General features: G+C 42.0%; 1 long non-coding RNA gene and 1 other non-coding gene across 6 annotated transcripts; one reads left to right on the top strand and one right to left on the bottom strand.

Moving 5' to 3' along the window:
- Window positions 1–3,909: 3,909 nt before the first annotated feature.
- Gm26671 lies at window positions 3,910–18,670 on the bottom strand. 5 transcript variants are annotated; one of them, XR_375688.4, is made up of 7 exons: window positions 18,540–18,670; window positions 18,349–18,453; window positions 17,017–17,119; window positions 13,969–14,193; window positions 13,218–13,262; window positions 12,834–13,025; window positions 3,910–4,419 (listed from the first exon to the last, which is right to left on the bottom strand). It is a non-coding gene; the product is annotated as a predicted gene, 26671 (long non-coding RNA). The 5 variants fall into 5 exon arrangements; XR_867303.3 differs by lacking the exon at window positions 13,218–13,262; XR_001783843.1 differs by lacking the exon at window positions 3,910–4,419 and having other exon boundaries at window positions 12,217–13,025; window positions 13,969–14,157.
- On the top strand, window positions 7,922–8,035 carry Mir6377 (microRNA 6377). Its single transcript, NR_105797.1, has one exon. It is a non-coding gene; the product is annotated as a microRNA 6377 (primary transcript).
- Window positions 18,671–18,886: the final 216 nt, after the last annotated feature.

An 18,886-nucleotide genomic window follows, 5' to 3' on the forward strand; every position in this document is an offset into this window, starting at 1 on the left:
TCAGAAGCCCAACCCCAAATTTGGATGAAATCCCTCCACTCAACCACAGGGTACTCAGGATAGAAGATCAAGAAGAAACAGAAGCCAAGGAACAAAACAGCCATACAACAAAGACAAACTCAGAAATTAGCACCTTAGATAGGGAAAACACGATATTCCATGATAAAGCCAAAGTTCAACAATATCTCTATCCACAAATTTAGCCAAACATGTGAGTCTGTATCACATGATACAACCAGAAATTTCCACTTCATGGGACCTCATGAAACTGAAAAGCTTCTGTAAAGCAAAGGATACCATCAAGAAGACAAAATGGCAGCCTACAGGATGGGAAAAGATTTTACCAACTTCACATCTGACAAAGGGCTAATATCCAAAGTATATACAAAGAACTCAAGAAACTAGATGTCAACAAATAAAATAATTCAATTAAAAATGGGGTACAGATCAAAACAGAGAACTCTCTGCAGAGACATCTCAAATGGGCTGAGAAAGAAATGTTCAACATTTTTAATCAATCAGGAAAGGCAAATCAAAATGATTCTGAGATTTTTATCTTACACCTGTCAGAATTGCTAAGATCAAAACTACAAGTGACAACTCATGCTAGTTAGGACATGGACCAAGGAGAACACGTCTTCATTGTTGGTGAGAGTACAAACCTGTTCAGCCACTTTGGAAGTCAATGTGGCATTTCTAAGAAAACCGGAACTTGATCTACCTCAAGACCTAGCTATGCTACTCCTGGGCATATTCCTAAAAGGTACTCCATCCTACCACAAGGACACTTGCTCAATTATGTTCATAATAACCAGAAACTGAAAACAACCAAAGACATGGTATGTCTTCATTTGTTAGTAGATATTAGCTGTTAAAGATAATCACATTATAATCTATAGGCCCTGTCTTAGTCAGGGTTTCTATTCCTGCACAAACATCATGACCAAGAAGCAAGTTGGGGAGGAAAGGGTTTATTCAGCTTACAACTCCATACTGCTGTTTATCACCAAGGATGTCAGGAATGGAACTCAAACAGGTCAGGAAGCAGGAGCCGATGCAGAGTCCATAGAGGGATGTTCTTTACTGGCTTGCTCAGCCTGCTCTCTTATAGAACCCAAGACTACCAGCCCAGAGATGGCACCACCCACAAGGGGCCTTTCCCCCTTGATCACTAATTGAGAAAAATGCCTTACAGTTGGATCTCATGGAGGCATTTCCTCAACTGAAGCTCCTTTCTCTGTGATAACTCCAGCTGTGTCAAGTTGACACAAAACTAGCCAGTACAGGCCCAGATAGGCTAAGTAACAAAGAGATCTTGAGAGGGAAATACATGATTCTCCCTGGGAAGGAAAAATAGATATTTTGGGTGGACTGGATTTGGGTGGGGATGGGACCAGGAGGCATCAGGTGGGCAGGGGGTAGGGGGAATTAAGGGTTAGAATATAGGGAGAAATGACTGGAATAAGGGATGGGGATTTAGGAGGCAATGTGGAAACTTCCTGGAATCTAAGAGGGTGACCCTATCGAAGACTCCTAGTTCTGGGGGATACAGAGCCTAAACTGACTATCTTTGGTAACCTGGCCAGTCTCATAGTAGTGGCATTAAAATACTAACCCAGCCACAAAACCTTTTCTTACTCCTGCCCTACCTTCAAGATATGCTGGGGAAATGGTGGCTAAGAGCTAATGGGAGTGGCCAATCAATGACTGGTCTAACTTGAGGTCCAAGTCCAGAGAGGAATCCCATCCCTGACACTGTCTGAATGGCCAGAAACCAGAGCTAGTCTCAGAGACCTGGGGTAGAACCAAACACAACTGAAAAGAAAAAAGTCAGGATATTCTGCTATACTCATAGGTGCCTAGACTAATTGACATCAGAGAGGCCTCCTCCAGCAGCTGATGGAAGTAGATGCAGAGACCCACAGTCAGACATTAGATGGAACTCAGGGAACCCGCAGAAGAGGGGAAGGATGGGGTGTATTAGCCAGAGGGGCTTAGGATACCAGAAGAACACTGTCCACAGAGTCAACTAAGCAGGGCTCACAGAGTCTGGAGTGGCAATCATGGAGCCCACATTGGTCTTCCATAGGTCCTCTGCATACATTCTGTGGTTGTTTAGCTTGGGGTGTGTTGAGGTTTGGTCTGTTTCTATGTAACGTAATGCTAAATGCTGCCCCCCAAAGATCTGGTTGCCTGTGTTGAAGAGATCCTCAGGGATGAGGAAATCTTCACAGACACCAAGTGATGCTATGTGACCTTGCTCCTTAATTTAAAACTATTGGTTGAATAAAGATGCCTACAGCCTGTAGTTGGGCAGAAGAGAGGTAGGTTGGACTTGAGGGAGGTTCCTGGGCTTGGGGTATGAAACAGACCATGAGGAGGAGAAGCAAGAGAAGAAGAAGAAAGAAGATGCCATGGGATGGATAGATCATGAGAAAATGGCCATGAGGGCCAGCCAGTTGGAGTAGGAGTGACCAAACTCAGCTCTAGTGCTTTTAAGTCTTATTATAAATATAAAGGTTTTGCGTCTTTCTGGGGGAACTAATTGATGATCTAAGGTGGGGTAGGAACCCCCAAATAATATTTACTACAACAGGGGTGTTTGGGATGTTTGTGAGTTGCCTTGTCTAGCCTTGATATACTGGCTGTGTCTAGCCTTAATTGTATCTTAATATGCTTTATTTGTTCGATATCACTGGGGAGCCTGGCTCTTTTCTGCAGGAAAATGGAGAAGGAGTGTCCAAACACAGTCAAGTGAAAGACTGAGGGTGAACCATGCCTGAAACTGAAGTAAGGTTGCTTATAGCATGAGACTGGAACCTTTCATATCCTTAGATCCCAAGTCCAGTAGACAAGATATGCATAGGTTGCCAAAAAGTCAACACAAGAGTGGGCCTGGGTGAGAGTGGAAGCAGGGAGGGGTCTGCGAGGAGCGGAGGGAGAGGATGGGCTGGATTGTATGAAGGGAGATTACATTTTTTTTTAAATTCTGAAGTTATTCTGACGTGGGAATCGAACAGTGCAGACCATGACCTTTTATGATAGTCAAGGGCACACCACTGCCCCGCCAAGCACTGCCCCGCCAAGCACTGCCCCGCCAAGCACTGCCCCGCCAAGCACCGGAGCTTGAGTTCCCTTATCTGGGATCAGATCCTGGTTTGCTCGTAAGGGTTTGTGACTGGGCAGATGATTTAACATCTGTTCTTTGTCTTCTGTAAAACTATCTGCACTTCTCTCAGGGAGTCATCGTGAAGGCTGGTGACTGGTTATCTGGAGAGCACTTAAGCCATTAGCATTATCACCTCTAAGAAAGGAAGGACTGAGGCTTAAAGACTCTAAGGAGTTCCCTATCCGGTTGAGCCAGGGCCGGATGTGCTGGCTCACTTACAATCCTAGAACTGAGAGACTGAGGAAAGAAGATGTCAATTAAAAGCCAGCTGAGAAACATACAAATTTAAGGCCAGATTGGGCTACAACAGAAGAGAGGGGAGAAGGAGGAACAGAGAGGTGGAGAGCAAGGCAAAGAGAGAGGGGAAGGGAGGGGGTGGGACAGAGAGGGAGAGGATATCACTCTAGGACCACGGACACAAAGTCCACTTTCTTAATGACTCCCCAAATATTTTTACCCCGTTTATAAGCTTTCACTAATTAATCACACTCAAGTTGATTATGTTTTTTATAAGATTTTATTTATTTTATGTATATGGGTACACTGTAGCTCTACGGATGGTTGTAAGCCTTCATGTTATTGTTGAGAATTGAATTTAGAACCTCTGCTCACTCTGGTCAACCCCACTCACTCAGTCCCTGCTGGCTCTGGCCCAAAGATTTATTTATTATTATTCTGTGGCTGTCTTCAGACAGCACCAGAAGAGGGTGTCAGATCTCATTATGGGTGGTTGTGAGCCACCATGTGGTTGCTGGGATCTGAACTCAGGACCTTTAGAAGAGCTGTCAGTGCTCTTACCTGCTGAGCCATCTCGCTAGTCCCAAGTTGATTATGTTTTGACTAAACTGTAGTGGCTCATAGTCTGGGAAGGAAGCAGGGTGGGGATGAGTCATAGAGTTTGAATATACGGAAAAATAAGAGGACATTTAGAATCTGGAGATAATATCTAAGAGAGTATAAAGCCAGACAAAAGCCTAACAAACAACTGTGAGCCTCTTACTGGTCAGAAGTGGTATGAAACAGACCCAGCTCTTAGATCAGTTCTGAGTTGCCAAGTCCAGCATTTACAGAATGTGTGTCTATACAAGGGTTCTGAAAATCTGTGCATGTGTTTTTATGACAGAAAACAAGGTCGGGAGGCAACTGTATCCTAATTTCACCTGCCAGGCACCACAGTGAATTTACTGGACACATCCAGTGAGGTTACTTCTTACTTCTCTCTTCTTGTGGCTTCACACGAAAAGTCATTTCTGTAAGAAATAAAGGCCCAAGGTTAAGAAATAAGGATGTGCTAGCAACCACCAAATATTTTAATCCAAATTATAGCTTTAAACACATTTAAAAATATTTTTAAAGATTTATTTTTTTTCTTTTATGTATATGAATCCACTGTAGCTGTACAGATGGTTGTGAGCCACCATGCAGTTACTGGGATTTGAACTCAGGACCTCTGGAAGAGCAGTCTTAACAACTGAGCCATCTCTCCAGCCCCTAAACACATTTTTGAAAGCACATTTAAAAGCATTTCTTACAGCAATTCTTCGCCAAACCATGGAAATAGCTAACGAGTTTCTCCTGCAGCCCAGCTTATTACTTGGAGACATTTCACGGAAAGACTGACTCGTCCACAGAGACACAATGATACACTCTCAACTGTCCCAGAGAGGAACTGATTGGATAAGTGTAGTGCTGTGGCCGTTCTAATGACAGTGGCAAGGCTCAAATGTGTTTTGTTGAGTGTATGGAAGGTTGTTGAATTAGACTCAGAAAGACTATGAAATGCATCCATTCTGTGTGGAGACTGGACACCACACTTAAGGAAAACAACCCCCATGATCTTGAGCCTATTCACCTGGCTCCTAGTTTCTGTCCTTTGGATATGTCTGTCCTAGAGCAGTACCAACTTACCTCCCTGTTCCTGGTTTGCTCACATCCCCAAAATCACCTCATGGCTCTCATCTTCTAACCCTCTCAGCAGTATCAGATGAACTTTCACTCTTGACACACTTTCTCTCTCTCCCTCTTCCCCCTCTCTGTTTCTGTCTCTCTCTCTCTCTCATCTCCTTTTACAACTACATATTTTCCTACTTATCACTCAAATGTTTACTTCAGTCTCTTGATGGCTTTATCAGACCTCTTAAGGTTGGTGTTCTCAGGGCCCAGAGAGTCCTCAGCCAGGGTCTGGCTCCAAGTTTTTCAGACTCTCTTGCAGCTAATCTGGGAGGTGGAGTCTCACCTTAGGGAGTTGGTATTGCTCCTGTTTGGAATACTCTTTGGGATTCATAAACGTGTTTTTCCTTTCCTCTTTGAAGTCTACTTAATTCTTTCTAGTGAAGTCTTTTATCTAAAGCTGCAAGTCACTGAGGCTGGAGAGGTGGCTCAGTGGTTAAAAGCACTTACTGTTTGTGCAGAGGACCCAGGTTTGGTTCCACATGGCAGGTCATCACAGCCTGTAACCCCAGTTCCACTGGCTTTGATGCCTTCTTCTGCCCTCCAAGGATACTTGCAATCATGTGCTGCTCACAAACTCATGCAAGCATGTACACGTACACATAAATGAAAAGAAAACCTTCAGTGTAATAAAGATATTTTTTAGTATAGAAGTCTAGTTCAAAACAAGCAACAGAGTTATGTTTGTTTTTAGTTCACCCTGGGTCATGGGTCCAGAGCAACCTTCTGTAACAAACTGACAACTAGTTAGGAAATTATTAGTAATACAAATTTTAAAATGTCACTTGACAAATTGGTCTGCGATCCAAATATACAGTAGCTTGGAGAACAACTTTAGAAAACAAAACTCAGCTGGGCGTGGTGGTGCATGCCTTTAATCCCAGCACTCGGGAGGCAGAGGCAGGCGGATTTCTGAGTTCGAGGCCAGCCTGGTCTACAAAGTGAGTTCCAGGACAGCCAGGGCTATACAGAAAAACCGGTCTCGAAAAACCATAAAAAGAAAGAAAGAGAGAGAGAGAGAGAGAGAGAGAGAGAGAGAGAGAGAGAGAAGAAAACAAAACTCAGTGTAAAAAGGCATATCAAAAATAAGGGATCAAAATCTACATGTTCTTAGGGCATTATCAGCTGTAGAAACCTGCTCCTTAGCAGACTTCCAGATGTCCCCAGGATCCACTGATGTCACTCAGACTTTCCTTTCAAAGTCTAGAAAGTTGACATGCCTTATTTGCTCAATCCAAAACATGCTATCATCTCTACTCGGAAGAGGCCAATGCTTTCAAAGGGTTTCCCAGGCCTGGGCATTGGAATGGCTCATTGATAAGGGTGAGAGCCACCAAGCTTGGCACCTTGGGATTGAGCTATGGACTCATACCGGAGAACTCGGGAACCGACTGCTGCCACAGGTCTGAACTTTTTTTTTTTAAGATTTATTTATTTATTTATTTATTTATTTATTTATTTTATGTATGTGAGTTCACTGTAGCTGTACAGATTGTTGTGAGCCTTCATGGGGTTGTTGGGAATTGAATTTTTAGGACCTCTGCTCGCTCTGGTCAACCCTACTTGCTCAGTCCCTTCTGGCTCTGTCCCAAAGATTTATTTATTATTACTATATTTATTAGTATTATAAGTACACTGTAGCTGACTTCAGATGCTCCAGAAGAGGGAGTCAGATCTCATTATGGATGGTTGTGAGCCACCATGTGGTTGCTGGGATTTGAACTCAGGACCTTTGGAAGAGCAGTCAGTGCTCTTAACTGCTGAGCCATCTCACCAGCCACAGCCTTGTTTTTTTTTTTTTTTGTTTTGTTTTGTTTTTTTGCTTTGTTTTGTTGTTTTGTTTGTTTTTCTTCTTCAAAAGGTTTTCTGGAGCAACCTTCAGTTTTAACATTTCTTTTTCAATAACAGACTAGAGAACGTGAGAAAACAAGGCCCCTTCAACCTAGTTTTTGCTTCTGCTGCCCAAGAACCTGCTTGCTGCCTTTTCCACTGTTAATTTTAGTTTTTGTTTGTTTGTTTTCCCCCCTCACAACACATGTCATCTAGTGGCAGAGAAGTGAATTACATGACAACTTAGAAGCTTCATATTTTATTTTTACTTACGTATCTGTGTGAATGTTTGTGTGGGAACATGCGCACATCTGTGCCGGTACCCTGAGGTATCAGCTGTGGGTATCCAACATGGGTGCTATGAACTGGACTTGGGTACTCTGCAAGAGTTCTTAACTGCCTAGTCCCTCCAGCCCCTAAATTAATTTGTAAAGTTAAAATATAGAATGAGAGATTTCATTATGGCCTCTTCACGTTATGCCATTATACTTGGTTCTTATTCTTCCTCTGCTACCACCACCCTCCTTCCGCGCTGCCTTAGCCCCTGCTGGCTAGCAGCTTTCCTTTCCCCAAATGCTTCCATCTTTTCTTTCTCTCTCTCTCTCTCTCTCTCTCTCTCTCTCTCTCTCTCTCTTTCTCTTTTTTTCTTTCTTTCTTTCTTTCTGTTGTTGTTTTTCAAGACAGGGTTTCTCTGTGTAGCCCTGACTATCCTGGAACTCACTTTCTAGACCAGGCTGGCCTCGAACTCAGAAATGCACCTGCCTCTGCCTCCCAAGTGCTGGGATTAAAGGCATGCACCACCACTCCCAGCTCCATCTTTGCTTTCTTATCACAGACATCTGATCGCTCTATCTCCCACAAACCTTAAAAGTCTCTTCTTTCTTTCTGACAATCTTTTTCTGGTCTTGTGATTTACAAACACAGATGTGTAAGTGCATATATGCATGGGATGAAGGGAGAGTCTTAAATCTACGTTGCACATAGAAGAGAAACCTGAAGTACTTGTCTTTGTGAGTCTGGTTTATTTTTTCTTAACATAATAATATTCAGAGGGTCGACACTTCATTTGTCTTCGTGTCTGCATCAAATTCTGTTGTGTATATATACCACAATTAGTGTAGCCATATGTTGATGGATATCTAGGCTGCTCTGTGTCCTGGCTATTTTGAATAGTGCGATAATAAACATGGGTATATAAGGATCTCTGTGATATGTCAGCTTAGAGTTGATTGAATATATACCAAAGAATGGCACAGCTGGGTCTTAGGGACTCCCACAGCGATTTCTACAGTGATTTACCTATTTACATTCCCTCTAGTAGGCACAAAGATTTCTCTTTCCCTGAATCTTTGTCAGAAATTTTTTGTCATGTCTTTTTTTTTTTTTGAAAAGAAAACTTAATTTAATTTTATGTAATGGGTGTTTTGCCTGCCTATGGCTATGATACATGCCTAGTATCCTTGGAGGCCAGAAGAGGGCCTCTGATCCCCTGAAACAGGAATTATAGGTGGTTTTGAATAGTTATGCTGGTTCCAAGATTTGAACCCTGGTCACCTGGAGAAGCAACTAGTAATCTTAGCTGCTAGTCATTTTTCTAGCATTCTTAACAAATAGATAATTATTCATAGATGAAATTTCTTTCTTTCTTTCTTTCTTTTTTTTTTTTTTTGTTTGTTTTTCAAGACAGGGTTTCTCTGTGTAGCCCTGGCTGTCCTGGAACTCACTTTGTAGACCAGGCTGGCCTCAAACTCAGAAATCCTCCTGCCTCTGCCTCCGGAGTGCTGGGATTAAAGGCGTGTGCCACCATGCCCTGCTTTCATAGATGAAATTTCAAAGTAATTTTAATTGTATTTCCTTCCTTCCTTTTTTTTTTTTCTTTCAGATTCAGTCTCACTATGTAGTTCTGACTGCCCTAGAATTTGGTATGTGGTAGCCTTTAACTCAGTAATTCAGAAATCTTTCTGCCTCTGTCTTTGCCTCCAGAGTATAGGAATTAGTCATGTGCCATCACTCCCAGCAAACTGAATTTTCTTGCTAATTCAGGACATTGAACACATTTTCAAATATTTACTGACCATTTATTTTCTCTTTTATTACTGGCAATTCAGTTCATTAGCCTATATATTGATAGATATACTTTGGACTTTTGGGGGGGGGGTATTTAATATTTGCCGTTTTTCTTAAATCCCAGATATGAACCCCAATACAATGTTTAGTTGACAGATATTTTTTTCTCACAATGTAGATAACCTCATTATGCTAGTAATTAATTATTTCCTTTACAGTGCAGAAGCTTTTAAGTTTTATATAAGCCCAAGTCAATTCTTGAGGCTATTTCTTGTGTTCTTGAAGTCTTTGCAAAGTCCTTATCTATGTCTATATCTTGAAGTGTTTTACTGATATTTTCTTCTAGAAGTTTCAAAGTATTGGATCATTTATTAAAGTCCTTGATCTATTTGGAGTTGATTTTTGTATTGGGTAAAAAATATGAAACTTGTTTTACTCTTCTACATTTGGATATCCAATTTTCCCCGCATCATTTATCGAAGAGACCATCTTTTCTCCAATGTATGTTTTTACAAAACTTTCTATCAATTTTTAAAGATTTATTTATTTATCTTATGCATATGAGTACACTGTCGTTGTCTTCAGACACACCAGAAGAGGGCGTCAGATCCCATTACAGATGGTTGTGAGCCACCATGTGGTTGCTGGGAATTGAACTCAGAACCTCTGGAAAAGCAGTCAGTGCTCTAAACACCTCTCCAGACCCTGTCTATCAATTTTTAATATTTGCCTACTTACTTTGAAAATTTTATATTATATGACTGAGTGTTTTCCTACATCTATGTATGTACATTACATGAGTGCAGTGCCCACAGAGACCCGAAGAAAGCGTCAGACATCCTGGAACTAGAGTTACATTGGTGTTGGATGCCATCGTGTAAGTTCTGGAAATCAAACTTAGGTCCTCTGGAAGAGTAGTAGATGCTCTTACCCACAGAGCTTTCTCTCTAGTTACTCCAGTGTATTTTTTTTTTTCCAACAGGTTTGTAGAAAACTACATGGTGGTCTCTATGTGGGTTTATTTTGTAGTCCTTTATCGTATTCCATTGGTCTATATGTCTATTTGTGTGCCAATACCAAGCATGCTGCTTTCACTGTGGCTCTGTAATATAATTTGAGATCAGAAACTGAGATACCTCTAACATTGCTCCATCTATCTATCTATCTATCTATCTATCTATCTATCTATCTATCTATCTATCTATCTATCTATCATCTATCTATCCATGTTTTTTTTCAAGACACGGTTTCTCTGTGTATTCCTGGCTGTCCTGGATCTTGCTCTGTAGATCAGGCTAGCCTTGAACTCCAATATGTCTGCCTGAGTCTGCTCCCCCACCACCACCACTGGGATTAATGCCACCATTGTGAATATGAATGAGGTGCTTGAGGAAGCCAGAAGAGCACCGCTTATCTCCTGAAGCAAGAGTTACAGGTGGCTACAAAACATCATGTGAGTGCTAAATATTGAACCTGGGTCCTCTGTAAGAGCAGTGAGTATTCTTCTGAGATTTTTTTGTTTGTTTGGTTGGTTTGTTTTCTCTGTGTGGCCCTGGCTGTCTTGGAACACTGTAGACCAGGCTGGCCTCAAACTCAGAGATCCATCTGCCTCTGCATCCCGAGTGCAGGGATTAAATGCATTCACCACCACTACCTGGTGCAGTGAGTGTTCTTAACTAGTGAGCTGTCTCTTCAGCCCCCACTGAGTTTTTTATTTCCAACATTTGTATTTTGTAAATATCTCAATTTTGTAAATATCTCAATCTTCTTCCACGATCTTGACTTTTTCCATTTATATTACTGACTTTGTAAAAATATATTTAGTTATTATATATATGCTGTACTCATATGAGTATGCATGTTACACCACATGTGTTCAGGTTAGAGGACAACTTTCAAGAGTCAGTTCTATGTATCATGTAGTTCTCAGGGACTGAATTCAATGTGTTAAGCTTGGTAGCAAGTGCCTTTACCCATCTTATAGGCCCCCTGACTCATTTTTTGCTGTTGACTTTCCTCTCCACATCCTGATTTTAGTTCATCTGTGTGCTGAATAGCTTTTTTATTTTACTTTTCTCTTAACCTGATACAAGCCGATGTTATCTGGGAATAGAAATTTTCACTTGAGGAAATATCTCCATCACATCGACCTGTGTGTACATAAGTCTTTGGGATCAGTCTTGATAAATGATCACTATGGGAGAGTCTGCCCCCTATGGGTGGTGCCACTCCAGATCACGGCTGGTATTAGAAACTAGGCATAGCATTCTCTCTATCTTCAATTTCAGTTCCCACCTCTTGGTTCCTGCCAGGATTTTCCTTTTATATGGACTATGAATTAAATCCTTGCCTTTCCCCATGCTTTTGGTCATAATGTTTATCGCAGCAATAGAAAGAAACTAAGTCAGTCTGCTTGTTTTTATCTGCTTTGACCTGGTTGGCCGTCTTCACTGGCAAGCTTTGGCTATCTTTATCAAGCTTTTTTGATTTTACTTCTTTCAGTGCCCTCAAATCTAGTGGTTGGGGTGGCATGACCTCCGGAGGAGTTGCATAGTGTCACTTTTCATGGTGTTTATGTGTTTCTGTGTTCTGGTTGGTGCACCTTGCTGGAAGGATGCAGCTGGGTGGGTATCAATTTCCCACAGCGCTGCATCATTCTCTGGCTTTCTCACAGTGAAGGATAAATGGGTGGTTTCAGTGTGTGAACCCCTCCCCTTCCTCAAGGCTAAGGCTCAGAGCTTTAAACTCCAGCCTTAAGTAGATGAGATACCTCCCAGGCCAAGGAAGTTGGGTAATCCTTCCCTTCTCTTATCTCTGTCTGATCCAAGCCTCCTGCTGCCACGCCTTTGGCTCCTTGTTGTCCAGTGTTGCATTCCACCATGGCTGGCTGCCTCATCCTGCAGCCGGGGCAGCCAAACGGACATTCTCTGAGCTTGGGTTCCTAAAGGAACTCAGTTTTTAAAAGTGGATTATCTCTCAAAATGGCACCAGTCACTGCTCCGCAAGTCTTACAACATGAGAAACATGAGAAATGGGAACAGGGTTTCTTTCCAGTGCTGACCTGTCTTCCGGAGGAATCTTACCAAACCCCACAATCATGGCAGAGGTTTGAGAGGTCCAGCCATCCCGATTCGTGCCACGCCCCATTAACTATGAGTTTGTTCATCTTACTTCCATGTTGCCTGTTTTTTTTTTTCCTCTGCTCTTTTAAGTTATCTGAAAAAAACACCTGAAACTTTCAGGAAAAAGAACATACGTGGCGGGCTTATAGTTCTAGAGAAAAGTCCATCACTGTGTGGGGAAGCATGACAGTGAGCAGGCTGAGGACGAGGGCTTCCATTTTAAGCCAGAAGCAGGAAGTAGGCAAAGAGTGCACTGGGAGTGCCCGCTCTTGGTGACATACTTCCCTCAGCAAGGTCATATGCCTCCTAAACCCGCCCAAACAGCATCATCAACTAGGGACCAAGTATTCCAATTTCAGAAAGTATTATGGATATTTCATTTAAAGCACCACAGTATTCTTTCATTTACTTCAGGGGCTTTGGAAACTCTTTTGCTGTTTTGAATAGAATCTATTTTATCTTGTTCAGACTGCCTCATTTATAACCTCACGTAGAGAAAGCCTCTAGCCAACTATTTTTACTTTGAAGTATTCAAGCTGTACCATTGGAGAAATGGGGGCACTAAGCTGCCCAAGACACGGGGCAAAACCTGGGAGCTGGTTTTGATTCTTCCCTTTCTTCCTGTTCTGTCTCTAACTCTTCAGCGAGTCACCTGAACGCTGCTTCTACTGTTCTATCAGGCATCCATTTCTCACCTTCTGTATGATACCTCTGTGCAGTAGTAGCCATTAGCATCTCTTAGCTGGAGTGTTGATGCGCCTCCCTAGGCAGTGTGCATGCTTCAGACTATTCTGTCACCTTCCGTGTCTCCACATGTGGTCCGAGGAATTCTTTAAAGCATCAGTCATCAGTCCGCTGGGTAAGCATGTATCTTGATTGTAAAATTCCTGTAGAAAATTAGGAACTTAACCATGGTCTGTGGGTTATTAGGCAGAAAGGCAGCTCTGGGAAGGGAAGATCAAATAAATTCTCAACAAAACAAAACAAACAAAAAAACCAAACAAAACCATACAACAACAAAGCACACTTGGGAGTGGGTGATTCTAGCTTGGTTATTTTGAATTGGTTTCAGATTTTACCTGCCAGGAAAGCACGAACGTACGTGTGCCTGATTCCTTTTCCCCCTGTGAAAATGTCAAAAACAGAGACGCTTACGGCTCTTATTAATTTATGGCTTAAACATATACTCGCACGTTGTATGTATAGTTTGTCTAATTCTGAGTAAATGGGCTTCTAAGAACGTGCTCCTACCTGGAAGTGTCCACCCTGAGGCAGGACAGAGAAAGGAATATAAAACTGCTCTTATTCTAAAGAGTGTGTTGCTGTTTCCGTGTTGGTTAAATTTAGACTCGGACTGCGTGCTCTGTTTGCTGTGTCCTGTTTGAACTCGGCTCTTTCAGGGATACAAGAAGTTAAGGCCAAGAAAACTGGAGACCCAGTCCTCAAGGTAGCCATCAGCTTACGCCCCTTTCCTCATCTACCCCTATCCCCATCACCACATTCCAGCTCTGGTTCTGTCAACAAGACCTGGGCATCTTTATCCTGCTTCAGATACTTAAATGGCTCATTGCGCAGGTCTCCGGCTTTCCTGAGATGGCCACTCTTTGCCTGTCCAACCTCAATTACTCCTCATTGTTTCTATGTTATATTTGCTTTACTTCTCATATAATATTGAACATTCTCTGAAGTCATCTTAGTTATTGTTGATCATCAGTTCTACACCAGTGCTAACCTGGAACTCTAAATCATTATGATAAAAGGAGTTATTGCACATTTATCCAGTTTACTACGAAGAAGGAAACAGTAACTTGAGTATAATACAAATGATACCTCATTGATGTCTGGAAATCATTCCCAGAGGTAAATATCATCACAACGACTTCAAAGGGACCCAGGCAAGTTACAAAATTTGCTTGAGGCTCAATCAAGATCACGCTGTAAATGAGCAAGAAGGACGGATGCCTGATGCCAAAGGCTGTGTCTCCCACTCACAACGCCTCTCCAACAGATTTCACATATCTGTGGTAAACCGATGGTTAGTCTTGGTTGTCACACCTGGGGAAAGGGAACATCAACTAAAGAGTTGCCTTCACTCAAACTGGTGGCCTCTCTGTGGGGCCTTTACTTTATAGTTAGTTAATGTGGGGGGGGGGGCAGCCCATTGTGGGAAGTACAACAGTCAGGTGGGCCAGAGTGCTATAAAATAGAAACCTGCACAGAAGCCTGAAAGCAATGAGCCTCCTTGGTTTTTGCTCAGGTTCCTGCCTTACGTTCTTGCCCTGACTTTACCCAAAGATGGGCTGTGATATGAAACTGTGAGCCAAATGAACTTTCTCCTCCAAGTTGCTTTTGGTCCTGGTGTTTATCACAGCAACGAAAAGCAAACTAGAGAAAGTAGGTACTTTTCTACCTGCTTTTGTACTAAAGATGTCGCTAGTTAGGGATGTTAATATTGAGAAATGAGAAGGACTTTGATTTCCAGGTGGGGTGGAGTTGGAGAGGTGAAATTCATCATATAACGTGTATCCAGTACTCCTTAATATTTTTTTAGCTACTTGACTTAAAAATAAATTCACACATACACTAAAACTTTGGAATTGCCTATGTCAATTCTAAACGAAACAAAACGCAATTCCTGCATTGTCTCCTAAATTGGTGAGTATCTTGGATTTTTAAATCTATTGAGCAGATTTCTGTAGCAGTTGTACTTAAAAAAAATCAGGAACATGGTACCTCAGATGTTTCTAACGTACAATGGTTAGTAACATGATGCACACATGCTAATTATTTTCCTGTTGTACCAATCATAAAACCAGCAAAGATAGCAATACAGTGCTAGGAGTCCCAGAGGGGACCTTTTAATGAGACCTCATTCTGCTTCACTTTGTGTCTTTGTTGCCTGGGCTCCCCACGCGGAGAGTACAGGCATGGGTCACCATACCCGACTCTGATGTAATGCTTCCTTGTGTTTAAATGATAACTGTGGCACAGTGCCATCCTCTATAATGCTGCCCTCCTATGAAAATCATTCCCAAGTTTGTTTACAAACAGTTGACAAAATTCTGAACATTAAAAACTCTAAACATTGAAGATTATTTGTGTCGAATGCAGAAGTTATTCTGATCCTCTGAAGCCTAAATACTCCCGCAACTAGATTTAACCACAGTTGTCAAAGAAACAAAAAAATATAACACTCAAGCCAAGCATCTGCATAGTGAGTTTCAGGACAGGCAGGACTATGTTGAAAGACTCTGTCTTTAAAAAAAAACAAAAACAACCAACCAACCCCACCTGGTGTAGATCTCTGTGAGTTAAAGGTCAATCTGGTCTATATGGCAAGTTCCAGGAGAGCCGAAGCTACCTAGTGAGGCCTTGTATCAGAAGAAAAAGAAAGAAAGAAAGAAAGAAAGAAAGAAAGAAAGAAAGAAAGAAAGAAAGGAAGGAAGGAAGGAAGAAAGAAAGAAAGAAAGAAAGAAAGAAAGAAAGAAAGAAAGAAAGAAAGAAAGAAAGAAAGAAAAAGAAGGAAGGAAACAAAATAAAAAAACAAAGGAATAGATAAAAAGCATTTGTCCCTAGTGTGCTTTCTAAGCCCCCATGATGGCTCTGGGTTTGATCCTCGGCACCTTGGAGGTCAGGGAATCCTACAAGTTCTGAATCAAAGGAGAATAACAAATACTCTTACTTGGCATTAGAGACTATGCCTATGTATTTGTACTTTGATATTTCCTCCTAGATAATTTACTTGTTTTATGTTTTGTTTTGTTTTTTAAGACAGGTCTCACTATGTAGCTCTGGCTGTCCTGGAACACACTATGTAGATCAGGCTGGCTTTGAACTCATAGAGACCCACATGCCTCTCTGTCTCCTAAGTGCTAGGACTAAAGAAAGGCATGTGTTATGCCTTGCTATTTCTTTCCTTTTTTGTTCCTTCCTTCCTTTCTTTCTTTCTTTCTTTCTTTCTTTCTTCTTCTTTTTTTTTGAATTACATGTTTTGTGTGTGTGTGTGTGTGTGTGTGTGTGTGTGTGTGTGTGATGTGTGATTGATGTGTATAGGTAGGTACATAGGTGCCACACTGCACTTAGGTGGAGGTCGGGGGACAACTTTTGTGACTCACTTTCCTTCTTTCAGTCTGGGCTCCTGGATTGAATTCAGGTTTTAAGCCCTGGCAGCAGGGAATCTTACTGGCTGAGCCATTTGGCTAGCCTCTGTTTTTTGTTTTTAATTCAATATCTTTATAAGTAGGCATAACATTTTATAAGGGAACAATGATTGCTAAGTGGTGTTGAATGTATATTTTAGGATCACTCCACAAATATTAACAGGCATAGATAATAAAATATTTTATTAGATATGATCAACTTTGAAATGATAAGAATAAATGTGATAATTTCATTCATAATAATAAACATATAAAATGGCTCAGGGAGTACAGAAGGGCACTTGTTATCGATTCTTAATCCCTGGTTTGATTCCCTAGGTCCCGAACGGTAGGAGAACCAGCTTCTACAAGGTAGTCTCTGACCTTTCTACACACACACACACACACACACACACACACACACACACTGAAACATTCTTTTAGAATAAAACAGTGCTCTTAGTAATACCACTTGCAGATTACTGACTCGCCGATTTGGCAGGAGCGTGGGCTTGTTAACGTCCCCCACCCTGAGCACTTTGTAATTACATGCCGCTCTGCTCCTTTTCTTTTGCACGCAGCGTCGTTCCAGCTTGCTTCGTTAGCTTTGAAGACGCTCTGTATTTAGCCGAACACAAAGAAAAATCAGCAAGAACAGATGCTGGGCTGATCTCTTACCTCTGTTAAGGACTACGCTGTTTAAGTTTGATTGATAAAGAGGGGCTTTCTCCCGACTGACCTTAACTCTCTGTCCCTAGGGTCCAGCGATGAGTTAAGGCAGCCACCAGGAAAGGCTTTGGGTCGTTAGCAATGGCCCAGTTAAGTGTTCCCTCAAGTTGGTTCTGGAACAAATCCAGAAGACAAATTTTGGAGTGAAAGGTCCCACAAAGTGATACTTAAGGACGTGCGCCCTCTGGTGTTTAAGGAGCGAAGGACAAGAGGAAAGCTAACTGTGAGGCTGTAATTGCCTGATTATGTATGGAAAGGGGATAATGAAAATACCGTCAGCTGAAGTACAGAAATAAAACTTCATACATCTGGAAAGGCATGTACGTAAACCTTAAAGACAGGTCAATAATAGCTTGTGAAATCAGACATTTTCTAAGTCACAAACAATACTTTGGCACATTCCTTTTTCTTAGGTTTCAAACCACCGTGTAGAAACATCCCCAATTTTGAAATTAAAAAAAAAAAATCGCCATGTCATTAAGGCTAGGATTCACATAAAATTATGCCCCCAGACTACCTATTAAGGAAATGGTTTTAACTACTGAAATATTAACCCAAATATGTCAGAAAATAATCATTCTGTTCTCTCATTGTCCCTGTGTGGACATGATAAAGTTACCAGGCCCCGGCTATCGAGGGGTCTGTAGGATAATCAAAACTAAAAAGGCTTTGGCAGTGGTTGACTGGTGACTTTTTTCTTTTCTCTCTTTTTTTCCCCTCATAATCACTACATTCAACTTGGAATTTTATTTTATTTTATTTATTTACTTTGAAACAGGGTCTCCCTGTGTAGCTTTGACTGGCCTGGAATTCTCCGAGCACACCAGGTTGGCCTTGAACTGGGATCAGAAGCCTGCACCACCACACTCGGCTCTCAACTTGGAATTTTCAGTCTCCTAAAAGCATGACTGTATAGGAATACGGACTAGAACATGAGAATTGAGAAAGGGAAGGGCAAACACGCAGGGGTGGGCAGCGTAGTGGGGTAGGGATCATAAGTAGCCACTTAGCCATATAGCTACAGGTTCTACGCCCCCCCCCCCAACAAACTCTGTGTTTCTCAGTCTCTTGTCTCCTCTCCTCTCCTCTCCTCCCCTCCCCTCCCCTCCCCTCTCCTCTCTTTTCCCTCTTTTCCCTCTCCTCCTCCTCCTCCTCCTACCTCCTCCTCCTCCTCCTCCTCCTCCTCCTCCTCCTCCTTCTTCTTCTTCTTCTCTCTCTCTCTCTCTCTCTCTCTCTCTCTCTCTCTCTCTCTCTCTCTCTCCTTTTCTTTCTCTTCCCCACACACCTCTTCCAAGCTCTCCCTGTGTACTCCAGGTTATCCGTGAACTTGACGTCTTCCTACCTTAGCCTCTGAACTGCTGGGGTTACATACAGGCTTGTGCCGCTGTACCTGGCTCCCCGGTAGTTTCTGAATTGCATCATCTTCGCCCTCTTTAAACGCACAGCGCTGTGGAATTAAGTACGCGATACTGTGAGCTATCACCACCATCCATCTACAGCTCCCTTTCATCTTGCAAAAGTGAAACCACTCACCTATTAAACCAACTCTCCATTGCTCTCCCCAGCGGTGCAGAGACCACTCTTACTTTGTGTCTCCACGCCTTTGGCTAGTAAGTAGAATCATACAGCATTATGAGTGGCTTATCTCACCATAGCACCACAGCCTCAGGATTTAACTCTTTTGTAGCATACTCCAGAGCTTTCTTAAAGTTGAATAATGGTCCATTGCAGTGGTTCTCAACCTGTGGGTCATGACCCCTTTGAAGGACCCTTTCACAGGAGTCCCATATCAGATGTTTACATTATGATTCATAACAGTAGCAAAATTACAGTTATGAAGTAGCAATAAAACAATTTTATTGTCGGGTGTTACCATAATC

This window comes from Mus musculus, chromosome 3 (assembly GCF_000001635.26).
Source record: "Mus musculus strain C57BL/6J chromosome 3, GRCm38.p6 C57BL/6J".
Classification (NCBI taxonomy): Eukaryota; Metazoa; Chordata; class Mammalia; order Rodentia; family Muridae; genus Mus; species Mus musculus.